Consider the following 16,489-nt stretch of genomic DNA (forward strand, 5'->3'; position numbering starts at 1 on the left):
AGGCAGAGCAGAAACACCGAGGATCAACAGCGTTGAAGGAAGCAGAATGAATGAGACAGAGATGAATGAGCCCACATAAACGAGACGGATCACGAACATAAATGATTGGATGGGACAGGAGACATGTGACTATTAATTGATTTCTGTGCCTGCTTGACTAGAGAAAGACACTAACCATACATTATGAGCACTGAAGAAGGGGCTGATTGTAACATTTTCGTGGTATACGTGCTTTCACTAGAATGAATGGCTTTCCATATTTAGAGACAGTGAGTCATCTTCTGTTTCATTTTGTACATCTGCGGTGTCAAACAATATGGAGGCAGTTGAGCATGAAAGTTCATTTTTGACCATGGAAATGAAAGTTTAACTGAAAATCTTTACTCAAGGTCAAGAAAAACACATTAACAGAGAAGTGTATTCTGATATTACGCAGCCACTTAAATGTGGATGTTAGGAATCACAGTTTAAAAACAGTTATTATGTAAGAGAAGGCATAGAGGTTAGTGTCTGGTTATGGTGAGCACAAACATGACATAGTTAAGTTAGGGAAATATGTTTACAGACTTTATTGAGTTTACTAAAATAATAAGGCTTTTTGGGTAACATTTCATTATAAAATAAATGCCTATTGAACCTATTATTGGCAAGTTTGGTTCCCTTTTAGCATGACTTTCACTTTGCAGCTCTGTCTACCACCACCTGCTGTCCTTGACTACCCAAAATTACTTTTGTTTTTCTGTGCATTGCCATTGGCAGCTTTCCCCAGGTAGCTGAGTAAAAGGTGCACAGCCAAAGAAAAAGAGGCCTTTTGTCCGAAGAGGCAAAGGCTAGCGGTAAAGAGGCAGTTTAAAGGGAGACTGCCAGTTTAATGGCTATGGAAAGAAACAACATTTCTAACTGCTGGTTGGAAATCAGAAATGAACAGTGTTAAAGTTTTATTAACTTTTTTTTTTTTAAATATTAACTTTTAACATCCTATTCATCCACCCTAATCTTCTCACACCCAAAGTGTATGTGTTGGGTGTGGTCCTGGACAGCTACTGATGCTCTTGGACACTGTGTGCTGGCTCAGCAGCTTTTATTGGATTTAACAGCCCATGATGTTTACTATATATAGTTTTATTTAGCTACACGTTATAGTTATTTTTTTTTGTCTTTTTGTCTGTGTAAGTATTAGTTGTCATCATATGATAAGTAATACCTTGGATATCAGTACAGAGCAGAGGGAAAGCTTTGGCCTTGAATTCGTAACCTTCTTCCAACCAATCAATCATAACAAGCTGTTTTCCAGTCAACCCTGTGAATTGTTTTAATCTCGTGTCAACAGACCGCTTCATCTGCTGATTGCTGATGGTTTCCAGTGTTTATTCAATCGTGTTGCATATCCAGTTTAGATATCAATTAAGCATATGGTCAAAGGTCAGCTGTACTGGAAATGAGAAAATGTGTAAAACTATCTTTAACCTTCCAAATGTGTGTTTTCATCTGACGATTTGAAAGAATTGTAATTTTCAGTGGAGCAAGGCGTTATTAAAGTCCTCATACTTCCACAGCAGTGTTTTCAATTACTCTGGCGGATGAGATGACCGTGCAGGTATGTACAGACCACGCTTGACTGACACCTTCTATAAAGATGTAGAGGATGTAAGTTGGGGTTCCAGTAATGGTTATGTAATTGGCCAACTTTAAGTCGGCAAAATGAAACTGACAATACCATCATGCAATATTTTACTCCCAGATGTTGTGAATGCACTTATCATGCAATGGAAAGCAATGCTTTATAAAAAAATTGGCTTTGTCATTTATTTATTTTGCCCTGATTTGCACAAATTCACTCCTCCAGTATGGAACATTAAATTGCAGTTTGTGCAAAAGGGTTTTCAGATTTAACAAACTTTAAATGGTAACTTTATTTCCTTCTCAAAATGAAAAATGACCGCTGTATCCTCATTGCAGGATATAAAAGTTGTTATTATTTACATTTTTTGCTGGGGGGTTGCAGATGTAGACAACTAAACAAATAAGAAATATGTTCCTCACACAGAAGAATAGAGTGTAAACACTCTACACCAAAATGAGGGTGATGCTAGAAACAGGAAAAACTGCACGGAGAAGCAGCTCTTTCTGGATCTGTAAAGTTTAGGAGTATTTTTTTTCTTTTTCTAAATCCATGCAGTCTGAAATGTGGATGGGATTTGTGCTTTTGCAAATATTCAACATGTCTGAAAGGATTAAAGAAAAGAAAAAAATATATAAATGAATAATTTGATATGGAAGGCAGAAATCTCTGCACTTGGTTTTCATTAAGAAAAGTTTTATTAATACACAGTACAGATTAAGTGTTTGATTCTACTGTGATTGATGCTCATCTATTTTATACTATCTCTGTCAAGTCCATAAGTTGCGGGACAGATAGACATTTTTTGTAATTTTGTCATTGTACACCACCACAGTGAATTTTAAATCAAACAACCAATATGTTACTGAAGTGCAGATGTTCAGGTTCACTTCAAGGGGTTTAACAAAACTTTTGCATAAACTTTTTATGAATCACACCAATGATTATACACAACCCCCCATTTAAAGAGGCTTAATTGGACAATTGATTGACAAGCCGCTACATGGCCAGGTGAGGTCTGTTCCCTTGTTATTTCATGGCAAATGAAGCACACATACCTGAAGTTGATTTAAAAGACCTGCATTTGTATTTTCATGATAATTTTAAATGGCGTCCAAAAAGATGTCAGTGTGTGTGGGGGAGGCCATCATTGGGTTGAAAGAAATAAAAATAACCTATCAGAGTGATAGCGAAAACTTTAGGAGTGGCAAAATCAACATTCTTCAAATGAAGGAATGCACTGTCCAGCTCAGCAACCCCGACAGGTCTGAAAGACTACAGAAAACAACTAAAGTGCAGAATTATTTCAATAGTTAGGATAAACAACTTAACAGCATTTAAACAGGTCAAGAACACTCTTGAAATGTAAAGGTAAAGTCCAGGATCTAAAGCATACTACATCTATCAAACAGGAGGTAATGGTATGGCATGAACATGTGCTGTCACAGTCTGGCTGCGAAGCTGACTGTGTCGAGTGAGGAGGTGGACCCAAGTGCAAACACGCAAAATAGCTGTTGAGCGAAACAAAACGAGCCGTTTATTCAATGTCGGTGAAACAGAATAAAATAAAAGGCAAAACCAAACCATAACCTAACCTGGGTGAGCTAAACATAACAAAACACTAGAACATGGACATTTTTTTTGTTTTTTTTTGTTTTTTAAATGGTCATGTGTGTAGATGTCCAAATAATGTAAATGTATTATTCATTGTGCTTATTTTAACGTGTTTAGTAATCCCTAAGGAAAATTTCAGGTACTTTAGCTGTCAGATAATCCAAACCATCTTTTTTACTGCATCTGTCTGCAATTTGGTGCCAGACATTTAGTGTGTGAGGAGATGCTGAGCATGTTTTGGGTGCTGTGGAAGTAGTTTTTAAATGTCGAGAGTTGCTGCTGCTGCTCCTCCTACTGCAGGCCACAATTACACCGGTTATTATGCCATGTTTTGAAATCATTATGCACTGTTATTACAATAATTCATGCAGCTGCTGTTTTGTACGCTACAAGATAAAACTTGTGGTGATTGCTCAGCATGAAAAATAAATGTGTCACTCAGGGATTTGTAAAGTCAAATAAAAAAACCATTTAAGCCCTTTTGAAATGCAAGATCTCCCAATTTTATTTTCAGTCTAATAGGGATTCAAAGCCACACACTCCATTTCTTCCCTTTTGACTGGAACAAAATAAGTTATCCTTCATGTATGATACAGATACACATGTTTGCTATTAGATGCCGGAGTCAAGGAAGATGAAGTTTGGGTGAGATCATACTTTTATAGCTAAGGGTTTATGGTGACATAAATTAGCAAAGCTGCCTCCAAAATAATTTCATCCGAATGCAAGCTCTTTACTCTCCTTATATTCCACAAACAGAAAAATGCACGCTCTGAGTTAATGGAAGGACAAATCAGGTGAAGCCCTACCAATATCAAAGTCTTTAGAGCAGCTCTTTCAGTGACTTGAGACGTGTAAATCAAATGGTTCAATCTGCACAGTGACAAGGAGTGAGCATGAATGATGATTTTTGCTTGCAACATGGGAACTATTATTCAAGCCTCAATCCAGACTAGCTCACCTCTCTGGAATGGGACCTAAGGTGTTCATGTAATTAGGATTTGTGCAATGTTTGCAGAGACCTCTGGCAAACAGTTACCACTAGCTGCTGGAGACCACCCTTTCTGACTGATCTGACAGATTTATTGGTTGTTGAAAAGGGGTGGAAGTTGCAGGTCAGTATTGCTTAGTCAACCATGTGACAGACTTGTGCTGAAAATGTTAGGATCGCGACCAGAACATGGACCCCGCAGACTCTTCAGCTTTTGGATTCGACGCTGAGATGGAGCGGTTGATTAAGCTCCTTGACCGCATTGCTCAGGCCAATGATTTGAGGACCATGGCAGTTGGGCTAAGCGCTGTAAATGCCATCATTCGGAGCAACCCTCGGCTTACTCAGCTTTCTATGGACACTGTGCTGGGCAGCTCCATTGCTGCCTGGAGGGAGCAAGTCAGGGCTGGCGAGCTTGCTCTCTCTATCTCCACCTCCACTTCTTTACCACCGCCCCAGGACGACACACACTCACCACCTGCCTCATCACTACCACAGACTGCCTCTCCTTCCTCACACCAGCCGGGACCTTGTTCGCCTGCCCATTCGCCTGCCTTTTTCCTCGCGGCTATGTGGTCGGAGGATGAGGAGGAGGTCTCCATTTCTCCACCGGTTCCTGTTCCCTCCGAGTGTTCAGCTTCGTCTGCTCCTGAGGTCTCCATGCTGTCTGTTCCTGCACGTCCTGTCCGGCCTGCACGTCTTGCACGTCCTGCACATCTTGTCCGGCCTGCACGTCCTGCTCGTCCTGCACGTCCTGTCCGGCCTGCACGTCCTGCACGTCCTGTCCGGCCTGCACGTCCTGCACATCTTGTCCGGCCTGCTCGTCCTGCACGTCCTGCTCGTCCTGTCCGGCCGATGACTGGACGTCATTGCCGTCATGGACGGCCCCCTGAACTACGTCACCGTTGGTGCCTCCCGCCTGGCTGGCCTCCTGACCTGTTTTCTGGGCTCTTGGACCATCAGCCTCCGGGCCGCCCCCCTGACCTGCCCGGGTTTGGACTGTTGTGCCGTTAGCCTCCGGGCCGGCCCCCCTAGACTTTTTTGAGACTATTGCCTGGGCCTCTGTGCCTTTCGTGAGCTCTTTTGTTTGTTTGCTTTTGGACTATGCCTGGGCCTTGGTGCTGTTGTTTTGGACTTTGTTCCTGTGTTTTGTTCTGTTGCTTTCCAGGCTCCGTTGTTTGTTTGTTTGTTTGTTTGTTTGTTTGTTTGTTTTTCTGGCTCCTTGTTTGGTTTGTTTCGAGCCCTCCATCCTGTTTCCCCCGCCGCCCACCCTGGTTGGGTTGTTTTTGGGTTTTTTTGTTTTGGATGTTTTGGTTTGGGCTGTCTGGAAGCCAGCCCTTAAGGGGGGGGGGGGGGGGGGTACTGTTAGGATGCCTGGGTCGTTGACCCAGGGGTTTTGAGTTTATTATATCATTTATACTTTTTAGTTTTTGGTTTCTTTGAGTTCTGTCTTATGGTTTATGTCTCTGTCTTCTTTAGTTGCTCTGTCTCCCCTATCACCTGTATCCCCTTGTCTAGTTCACGTCTCTGTGTATCCTTAGTTCCTATATCCCCGTGTTCAGTCAGTGTTTGTGTCTGCCCTGGTCCCACGTCTCTGTTCCCTCTGTAGTGCCTGCATGTGAGTCTGTGTTATGTGTTTCCTGTTTTACTTTGTAGGTTTCTGTCTTATCTCAGTGTGTTCAGGTTACGCTTCTTTGGTCTCGTCAGTTCTGATTTGCCCCAGCTGTGTTTCCCTCCTGTTACTCATTCCCTGATTGCTCCCTCTGTGTATTTAAGCCCTGTGTTTCTCTGTGTCCGTGTCGCGATCTACCGTTTTCTTAGCTGTGTGTTCTGTCATTCCTCCGGTGTAAGTTTATTTTGATTTTTCCAGTTATGTTATATTTGAGTTTAACATTAAAGTTGTTTTGAGTTCACATCTGTTTCCGGAGTCTGCACCTTGGGTCCTATTCCTGCCTGCACACAGCCACACCTAACAGAAAAGGCATAAAGATGCAGTTTTATCATCATCTTTCACAGCAATGCATTCTTATACAGGAATAAGTATTACTGGAAAAACAGGTTTCAAATTTTCACCCAATTCACAAATAAAAAAATAAAAATAAAAAAATAAAATAATAAAATAATAATAATAATAATAAACATTTTAATAAATAACAGAACAAACACTTTTCAAAAAGATTTGTTCAAGCGAGTTTGGAAATGGTGTGTGCCAGCAGACTTGAGAATAAGAGCTCAGGTGTGAATATTAACAAGAGTTTCATTCCCATGTGTAGCTCATTACAAGTAATCCCTGCCACTGGTGAACTTCTATTAAATAAAGAGATGAAAGGTTTGAAAGTAGTGGAAACAAGGATCTTGCGTGCATAGCTGCCCCTTAAAGTATGTAAACATGACCCCCGTTGTCATGCAATACGTATTTGCAACGTATCTGGCATTTTCCTGTTATTTCAAATTTTTTTCTTGAATAAAAAAGAACCTGTTGTGCTTACATAAATGAAATCCAATTTCCCAAAAGTGGACCTAAACAATGGATGGTGACCCCTGGCAAGTCTTTATGGGAAAACATGCAAAAATCCAATATAATGTTATGACCACCTGTCTAATGTTATTAGATAATTGTGTCACCCTTTTGCTGCTAAAACAGTTGTAACCCAACAAGGCATGGACTCTATCTATCTATCTATCTATCTATCTAGATAGATAGATAGATAGAAGCCACAGGCTTTGTGATGGCTACCCAAAGCAGCTGTTGTAGGCGTGACTTGACAATTATTAGTGGAGATGTATTTGTATATTTGAGACTCTATGTATAATTTTGAACCAGTGTGGACAAAAAAATCCAATCTTGTGCAATCAATTCTTGTTTTTAGAGTTGTTAAAGTTGTACGCAGTACAATCCACCCCAACACAACAGTTCAAACAAATCATTAACAGTGCAAAACTGCCACGACATTCAAGAAATAACATAATATAATAATATATATAATAATATATACACTTTATAAGATGTATAAATCAAGGATATTGTCCATTGGACCTCGTCCTGTACCCTTAGCAGAAAAACAACCCCAAAGCATAACGTTTCCACCTCCGTGCGAAACTTTGGGGACGGTGTTCTTTGGTTCATATACAGAATTTCTCTTCCTCCAAACACTGCAGGTCAAGCTGATGCCAAAGATCTTGATTTTGGTTTCATCAGCACTTTCTCTCAAGCCTTCTTTGACTCATTTAGATGTTCACTGGAAAGCTTAAGACAGGCCTTTACATGTTCCTTGTGAGCAGGGGGACCTCGCCGGGCTGCAAGATTTTAATTGATTATGGTGTTGTGTGTTATCAGTGGTGTTTGTGGTGACTGTGGTCCCAACTGTCTTCTGATCATCAACAAGCTCCTTCCGTGTAGCTTTGGGCTGATCCACCACGTTTCTCATGATCATCCTCACCCCAATGATGCAAGATCTTATGTGGAGTTCCAGACCGGGGCAGATTGATGGTCAGTTTATATTTCTGAATCATCACACCAACAGTTGTTATCGTCATCTTTTTATTCTGTGGACAGGGGTGTTTTGTACTTATAACGAACTGAGGTCAGGAGTACCTGTAATTGACTGATGGATTTATTGAGTTTGATTTGTATACCACATGGGAACTCAGCCAATCTGCAGGAGCCAGAATTCTGGCTGGTTTGTACCTGTGTGCCAAGTTTGGTTGCTCAAATCCTGATTGAGTAGGAGGAGTTGGCGGCGAAAGAAAGAGACAGACAGACGGACATGGTATGGTGAGGCTGTTATTCTTTAAATAATGTCAGACAGATCTCAGTGCAAACATTAGACATGATTATTCCCATTTCAATTTTTTCCAGCTACCTGATCTTCCCATCAGCTACCTAAACTATTCAAAAGGTTGTTGTGTCTTCATCTCTGAATGACACCAATAATGAAATACCCAGCTGGTATTGTACCTAACACAAAAACAGCTCTTACTCAACTTACAAATAATTTACTGCTCACTGCTGACTCCAGTCATTTCTCAGTTTTAATTCTCCTACCTTCTACATTTGATATGTATGATATACTTTAAATCTCATTGAACTCTGCACTGGAATCAAGGATAGTTCTCTTGTATGGTGTTACTCCTACCTATCTGACTCATCATTTCTCGTCTTAGTAGGGGATTTTTTCCCCCTTATTCTTCATGCAGTGTTCTCACAAGATTCAGTAATAGATCCCAGTTTATTCTCTATTCATATTGTTTCCTTGGATCATGTAACTCATAGAAGAAATATTATTTTCCACTGTTGCACAGATGGCACATAGCTATATGTTCTGCTGACTGACGGATGTTCCCAAACTTCTGTTTAACAAGCCCAGATCTGACGTCTTTTCATTTGTCCTTCCAGAGCTGACCCGTGACTTAAAGAATCTTGGAAACCTGTCCTTCAACGTCAGACATCCTGGCTGCAGTATCATTACTCCGAACTTTGCTTTGACATACAGCTCACCAGGGCAGTCTAGTCATGATTTTTTATTCAACTTAGTAGTATTGTGAAACTTTATTGATTTCATTGTTTTTATCTGTAGCCAACTTTGAAAGAGCTGTTCGTGCTCTAATTTCGTCAGATCCGTGTTATCAAAATTCCTCATGTTCCTGGCCCAGCCAAAAGGCCATCTCCCACTTCTAGACTTTTAACAAGTTCAAAGAGAGTGTCTTATCATTTCTCTTTCAAAACCTTAACCTTTAAAACCTGAGCAGAACTTTACTATTTGTTCCCACACCCTGCCTTATTACAAAATTTTCCTGTTGCAGAGTCCATATATGGATCCAAAATGGCAGCATCAGATTTACCAACAACAACAAAGAGACTTTGGTAGATAAGTCCAGAAAATCCAACAAACTGAAATTCAGTTCAATTCATTTCAATACATATGGCACCACATCAAAACAACAATCATCACAAGGTGCTTTAAATTGTAACGTAAAGACCTTACAATAATAGAGAGAAGAACTGAGGCATGGAGAAACAGAAGGGGAGTAAGGCAGGTCATTGCTGGATAACATTCAAGTAAACAGGCAAAAATCAAGAGTGGCTACCCACTAAGGGCACACAGAAATAAATGGTGGTGGTGCAATGGAGTGGGGGATATTTTCTTGTCTTGGTACACTTTGGGCTCCTTAGTACCAACTGAGCCTTTTTTTTTTTTGAGTATTACTACTGACCATGTTCATCCCTTTGTGACCACAGTGTTCCAATTTTCTGAAGGTTGCTTCCAGCAGGATAACATGTCATGTCACTCTACTCATACAGCCTCCACAGTCACCAGATCTCAGTCCCATATATTACCTTTGGGATGTGCTGTAACAGGAGATTTGCACAATAGTCATACAGACAGCAACTCTGCAGCAACTGTGTGATGCTCTCACATTAATATGGACCAAAGTCTCTTAGGAATGTTTCCAGGACCTTGCTACCACAAGGAATTATTGTAGTTCTGAAGGCAGCGTGCAACTTAATATTATCTTAGTAAGCTCAGTTCCTAGCTGTGAATCACTTCTCAGAACTTCCGTTTACAGGAATCTGTTCCTTTTCTAGATTTTATTCCTCTTTCATCATTTATATTGGGTCAGTGTGCTTCAAGGGTATTTAGCAGTGAAGTACAGCTGAGGGTGGAGGCTGGCTAACATTTTTGTCATTATGTACTGAACAAATTGTTGGCCTTATTACAGGAGTAGATAAGAAAAGGGATAAACAAAGTTAATACAGTCCACTCCAAAGGAACTTGAATTTGCAAACCTTTCAAGTTGTCCAAAGCCTTGTTAGCGAGACATGGCCAGAGTCATTAGGCTTTGTTGTTGGGACTTTAGAGTTTAACACATCAGTTTATTTGCTTTAAGAAGTTTAAGAGTTTCATTTTTGCTTTTAGAAAACAATCTAATTTTACCGTTGCCAAAGTTTGAACACAGCTCACATGGCTACTGTTCAGCTTTATTTAACTGAATGATTTAAGCAATAAATTCGCACCAGTGTCAAAGGGAATTGTGGCAAATTGTTTCAGGGAATAACAAGAACAGGAAGCTGCAAAAATGTAACATGCAGCCAGCTTCCAAAAAAGAAAAAAACCCATCAAGTTTCCCTTTTTGCTCTCTCTTTCTCTGTGTGTTGTTTAAATTAAGCAAAATTGAAATTACATTACTGGAACAGACTAAACTTATACAAGTTCTATGCCTGAAAAACAAATTTATGTCTCTCTCCTTGACATATAACCATTATTTTGAGTCCATTCACCATGTGTGTGAGATTATTCACTACAAATAATATTGTGGTTCTTAACAGCCTGGCTCAAATAGAGATCCTCGGACAAAAAAACATGAAAGATATTGTGTGAACATAAACCATAAAAACTCTAATCGGTTTATCTGGTCCAGTCTGTCTGAAACAGATGCTGAAAAGCATCTGAGCCCAACAGCGTGCATAGCATATTTCTTAGCCACAGTATTGTGTGAATCACCAAAGCCATTTGTAACATATTTGTGACCATTGTGTGGTTTATCCTTCCAAAGGCAACACAATAATAGAGTAAGACCACACTCCTATCTGACATCTGTCAACGTGTTGTGGACCAACCTCAAGCACAAGTTGAAAAAAGCCAGACCACTGTTTTCTAGTTCAGGTCAGGCTTACTCAGCTTTCTATGGACACTGTGCTGGGCAGCTCCATTGCTGCCTGGAGGGAGCAAGTCAGGGCTGGCGAGCTTGCTCTCTCTATCTCCACCTCCACTTCTTTACCACCGCCCCAGGACGACACACACTCACCACCTGCCTCATCACTACCACAGACTGCCTCTCCTTCCTCACACCAGCCGGGACCTTGTTCGCCTGCCCATTCGCCTGCCTTTTTCCTCGCGGCTATGTGGTCGGAGGATGAGGAGGAGGTCTCCATTTCTCCACCGGTTCCTGTTCCCTCCGAGTGTTCAGCTTCGTCTGCTCCTGAGGTCTCCATGCTGTCTGTTCCTGCACGTCCTGTCCGGCCTGCACGTCTTGCACGTCCTGCACATCTTGTCCGGCCTGCACGTCCTGCTCGTCCTGCACGTCCTGTCCGGCCTGCACGTCCTGCACGTCCTGTCCGGCCTGCACGTCCTGCACATCTTGTCCGGCCTGCTCGTCCTGCACGTCCTGCTCGTCCTGTCCGGCCGATGACTGGACGTCATTGCCGTCATGGACGGCCCCCTGAACTACGTCACCGTTGGTGCCTCCCGCCTGGCTGGCCTCCTGACCTGTTTTCTGGGCTCTTGGACCATCAGCCTCCGGGCCGCCCCCCTGACCTGCCCGGGTTTGGACTGTTGTGCCGTTAGCCTCCGGGCCGGCCCCCCTAGACTTTTTTGAGACTATTGCCTGGGCCTCTGTGCCTTTCGTGAGCTCTTTTGTTTGTTTGCTTTTGGACTATGCCTGGGCCTTGGTGCTGTTGTTTTGGACTTTGTTCCTGTGTTTTGTTCTGTTGCTTTCCAGGCTCCGTTGTTTGTTTGTTTGTTTGTTTGTTTGTTTGTTTTTCTGGCTCCTTGTTTGGTTTGTTTCGAGCCCTCCATCCTGTTTCCCCCGCCGCCCACCCTGGTTGGGTTGTTTTTGGGTTTTTTTGTTTTGGATGTTTTGGTTTGGGCTGTCTGGAAGCCAGCCCTTAAGGGGGGGGGGGGGGGGGGGGGTACTGTTAGGATGCCTGGGTCGTTGACCCAGGGGTTTTGAGTTTATTATATCATTTATACTTTTTAGTTTTTGGTTTCTTTGAGTTCTGTCTTATGGTTTATGTCTCTGTCTTCTTTAGTTGCTCTGTCTCCCCTATCACCTGTATCCCCTTGTCTAGTTCACGTCTCTGTGTATCCTTAGTTCCTATATCCCCGTGTTCAGTCAGTGTTTGTGTCTGCCCTGGTCCCACGTCTCTGTTCCCTCTGTAGTGCCTGCATGTGAGTCTGTGTTATGTGTTTCCTGTTTTACTTTGTAGGTTTCTGTCTTATCTCAGTGTGTTCAGGTTACGCTTCTTTGGTCTCGTCAGTTCTGATTTGCCCCAGCTGTGTTTCCCTCCTGTTACTCATTCCCTGATTGCTCCCTCTGTGTATTTAAGCCCTGTGTTTCTCTGTGTCCGTGTCGCGATCTACCGTTTTCTTAGCTGTGTGTTCTGTCATTCCTCCGGTGTAAGTTTATTTTGATTTTTCCAGTTATGTTATATTTGAGTTTAACATTAAAGTTGTTTTGAGTTCACATCTGTTTCCGGAGTCTGCACCTTGGGTCCTATTCCTGCCTGCACACAGCCACACCTAACAGAAAAGGCATAAAGATGCAGTTTTATCATCATCTTTCACAGCAATGCATTCTTATACAGGAATAAGTATTACTGGAAAAACAGGTTTCAAATTTTCACCCAATTCACAAATAAAAAAATAAAAATAAAAAAATAAAATAATAAAATAATAATAATAATAATAAACATTTTAATAAATAACAGAACAAACACTTTTCAAAAAGATTTGTTCAAGCGAGTTTGGAAATGGTGTGTGCCAGCAGACTTGAGAATAAGAGCTCAGGTGTGAATATTAACAAGAGTTTCATTCCCATGTGTAGCTCATTACAAGTAATCCCTGCCACTGGTGAACTTCTATTAAATAAAGAGATGAAAGGTTTGAAAGTAGTGGAAACAAGGATCTTGCGTGCATAGCTGCCCCTTAAAGTATGTAAACATGACCCCCGTTGTCATGCAATACGTATTTGCAACGTATCTGGCATTTTCCTGTTATTTCAAATTTTTTTCTTGAATAGAAAAAGAACCTGTTGTGCTTACATAAATGAAATCCAATTTCCCAAAAGTGGACCTAAACAATGGATGGTGACCCCTGGCAAGTCTTTATGGGAAAACATGCAAAAATCCAATATAATGTTATGACCACCTGTCTAATGTTATTAGATAATTGTGTCACCCTTTTGCTGCTAAAACAGTTGTAACCCAACAAGGCATGGACTCTATCTATCTATCTATCTATCTAGATAGATAGATAGATAGATAGAAGCCACAGGCTTTGTGATGGCTACCCAAAGCAGCTGTTGTAGGCGTGACTTGACAATTATTAGTGGAGATGTATTTGTATATTTGAGACTCTATGTATAATTTTGAACCAGTGTGGACAAAAAAATCCAATCTTGTGCAATCAATTCTTGTTTTTAGAGTTGTTAAAGTTGTACGCAGTACAATCCACCCCAACACAACAGTTCAAACAAATCATTAACAGTGCAAAACTGCCACGACATTCAAGAAATAACATAATATAATAATATATATAATAATATATACACTTTATAAGATGTATAAATCAAGGATATTGTCCATTGGACCTCGTCCTGTACCCTTAGCAGAAAAACAACCCCAAAGCATAACGTTTCCACCTCCGTGCGAAACTTTGGGGACGGTGTTCTTTGGTTCATATACAGAATTTCTCTTCCTCCAAACACTGCAGGTCAAGCTGATGCCAAAGATCTTGATTTTGGTTTCATCAGCACTTTCTCTCAAGCCTTCTTTGACTCATTTAGATGTTCACTGGAAAGCTTAAGACAGGCCTTTACATGTTCCTTGTGAGCAGGGGGACCTCGCCGGGCTGCAAGATTTTAATTGATTATGGTGTTGTGTGTTATCAGTGGTGTTTGTGGTGACTGTGGTCCCAACTGTCTTCTGATCATCAACAAGCTCCTTCCGTGTAGCTTTGGGCTGATCCACCACGTTTCTCATGATCATCCTCACCCCAATGATGCAAGATCTTATGTGGAGTTCCAGACCGGGGCAGATTGATGGTCAGTTTATATTTCTGAATCATCACACCAACAGTTGTTATCGTCATCTTTTTATTCTGTGGACAGGGGTGTTTTGTACTTATAACGAACTGAGGTCAGGAGTACCTGTAATTGACTGATGGATTTATTGAGTTTGATTTGTATACCACATGGGAACTCAGCCAATCTGCAGGAGCCAGAATTCTGGCTGGTTTGTACCTGTGTGCCAAGTTTGGTTGCTCAAATCCTGATTGAGTAGGAGGAGTTGGCGGCGAAAGAAAGAGACAGACAGACGGACATGGTATGGTGAGGCTGTTATTCTTTAAATAATGTCAGACAGATCTCAGTGCAAACATTAGACATGATTATTCCCATTTCAATTTTTTCCAGCTACCTGATCTTCCCATCAGCTACCTAAACTATTCAAAAGGTTGTTGTGTCTTCATCTCTGAATGACACCAATAATGAAATACCCAGCTGGTATTGTACCTAACACAAAAACAGCTCTTACTCAACTTACAAATAATTTACTGCTCACTGCTGACTCCAGTCATTTCTCAGTTTTAATTCTCCTACCTTCTACATTTGATATGTATGATATACTTTAAATCTCATTGAACTCTGCACTGGAATCAAGGATAGTTCTCTTGTATGGTGTTACTCCTACCTATCTGACTCATCATTTCTCGTCTTAGTAGGGGATTTTTTCCCCCTTATTCTTCATGCAGTGTTCTCACAAGATTCAGTAATAGATCCCAGTTTATTCTCTATTCATATTGTTTCCTTGGATCATGTAACTCATAGAAGAAATATTATTTTCCACTGTTGCACAGATGGCACATAGCTATATGTTCTGCTGACTGACGGATGTTCCCAAACTTCTGTTTAACAAGCCCAGATCTGACGTCTTTTCATTTGTCCTTCCAGAGCTGACCCGTGACTTAAAGAATCTTGGAAACCTGTCCTTCAACGTCAGACATCCTGGCTGCAGTATCATTACTCCGAACTTTGCTTTGACATACAGCTCACCAGGGCAGTCTAGTCATGATTTTTTATTCAACTTAGTAGTATTGTGAAACTTTATTGATTTCATTGTTTTTATCTGTAGCCAACTTTGAAAGAGCTGTTCGTGCTCTAATTTCGTCAGATCCGTGTTATCAAAATTCCTCATGTTCCTGGCCCAGCCAAAAGGCCATCTCCCACTTCTAGACTTTTAACAAGTTCAAAGAGAGTGTCTTATCATTTCTCTTTCAAAACCTTAACCTTTAAAACCTGAGCAGAACTTTACTATTTGTTCCCACACCCTGCCTTATTACAAAATTTTCCTGTTGCAGAGTCCATATATGGATCCAAAATGGCAGCATCAGATTTACCAACAACAACAAAGAGACTTTGGTAGATAAGTCCAGAAAATCCAACAAACTGAAATTCAGTTCAATTCATTTCAATACATATGGCACCACATCAAAACAACAATCATCACAAGGTGCTTTAAATTGTAACGTAAAGACCTTACAATAATAGAGAGAAGACCTGAGGCATGGAGAAACAGAAGGGGAGTAAGGCAGGTCATTGCTGGATAACATTCAAGTAAACAGGCAAAAATCAAGAGTGGCTACCCACTAAGGGCACACAGAAATAAATGGTGGTGGTGCAATGGAGTGGGGGATATTTTCTTGTCTTGGTACACTTTGGGCTCCTTAGTACCAACTGAGCCTTTTTTTTTTTGAGTATTACTACTGACCATGTTCATCCCTTTGTGACCACAGTGTTCCAATTTTCTGAAGGTTGCTTCCAGCAGGATAACATGTCATGTCACTCTACTCATACAGCCTCCACAGTCACCAGATCTCAGTCCCATATATTACCTTTGGGATGTGCTGTAACAGGAGATTTGCACAATAGTCATACAGACAGCAACTCTGCAGCAACTGTGTGATGCTCTCACATTAATATGGACCAAAGTCTCTTAGGAATGTTTCCAGGACCTTGCTACCACAAGGAATTATTGTAGTTCTGAAGGCAGCGTGCAACTTAATATTATCTTAGTAAGCTCAGTTCCTAGCTGTGAATCACTTCTCAGAACTTCCGTTTACAGGAATCTGTTCCTTTTCTAGATTTTATTCCTCTTTCATCATTTATATTGGGTCAGTGTGCTTCAAGGGTATTTAGCAGTGAAGTACAGCTGAGGGTGGAGGCTGGCTAACATTTTTGTCATTATGTACTGAACAAATTGTTGGCCTTATTACAGGAGTAGATAAGAAAAGGGATAAACAAAGTTAATACAGTCCACTCCAAAGGAACTTGAATTTGCAAACCTTTCAAGTTGTCCAAAGCCTTGTTAGCGAGACATGGCCAGAGTCATTAGGCTTTGTTGTTGGGACTTTAGAGTTTAACACATCAGTTTATTTGCTTTAAGAAGTTTAAGAGTTTCATTTTTGCTTTTAGAAAACAATCTAATT

The sequence above is a fragment of the Rhamphochromis sp. 'chilingali' genome (genome assembly GCF_963969265.1).
Source record: "Rhamphochromis sp. 'chilingali' genome assembly, chromosome: 5".
Taxonomy (NCBI): Eukaryota; Metazoa; Chordata; class Actinopteri; order Cichliformes; family Cichlidae; genus Rhamphochromis; species Rhamphochromis sp. 'chilingali'.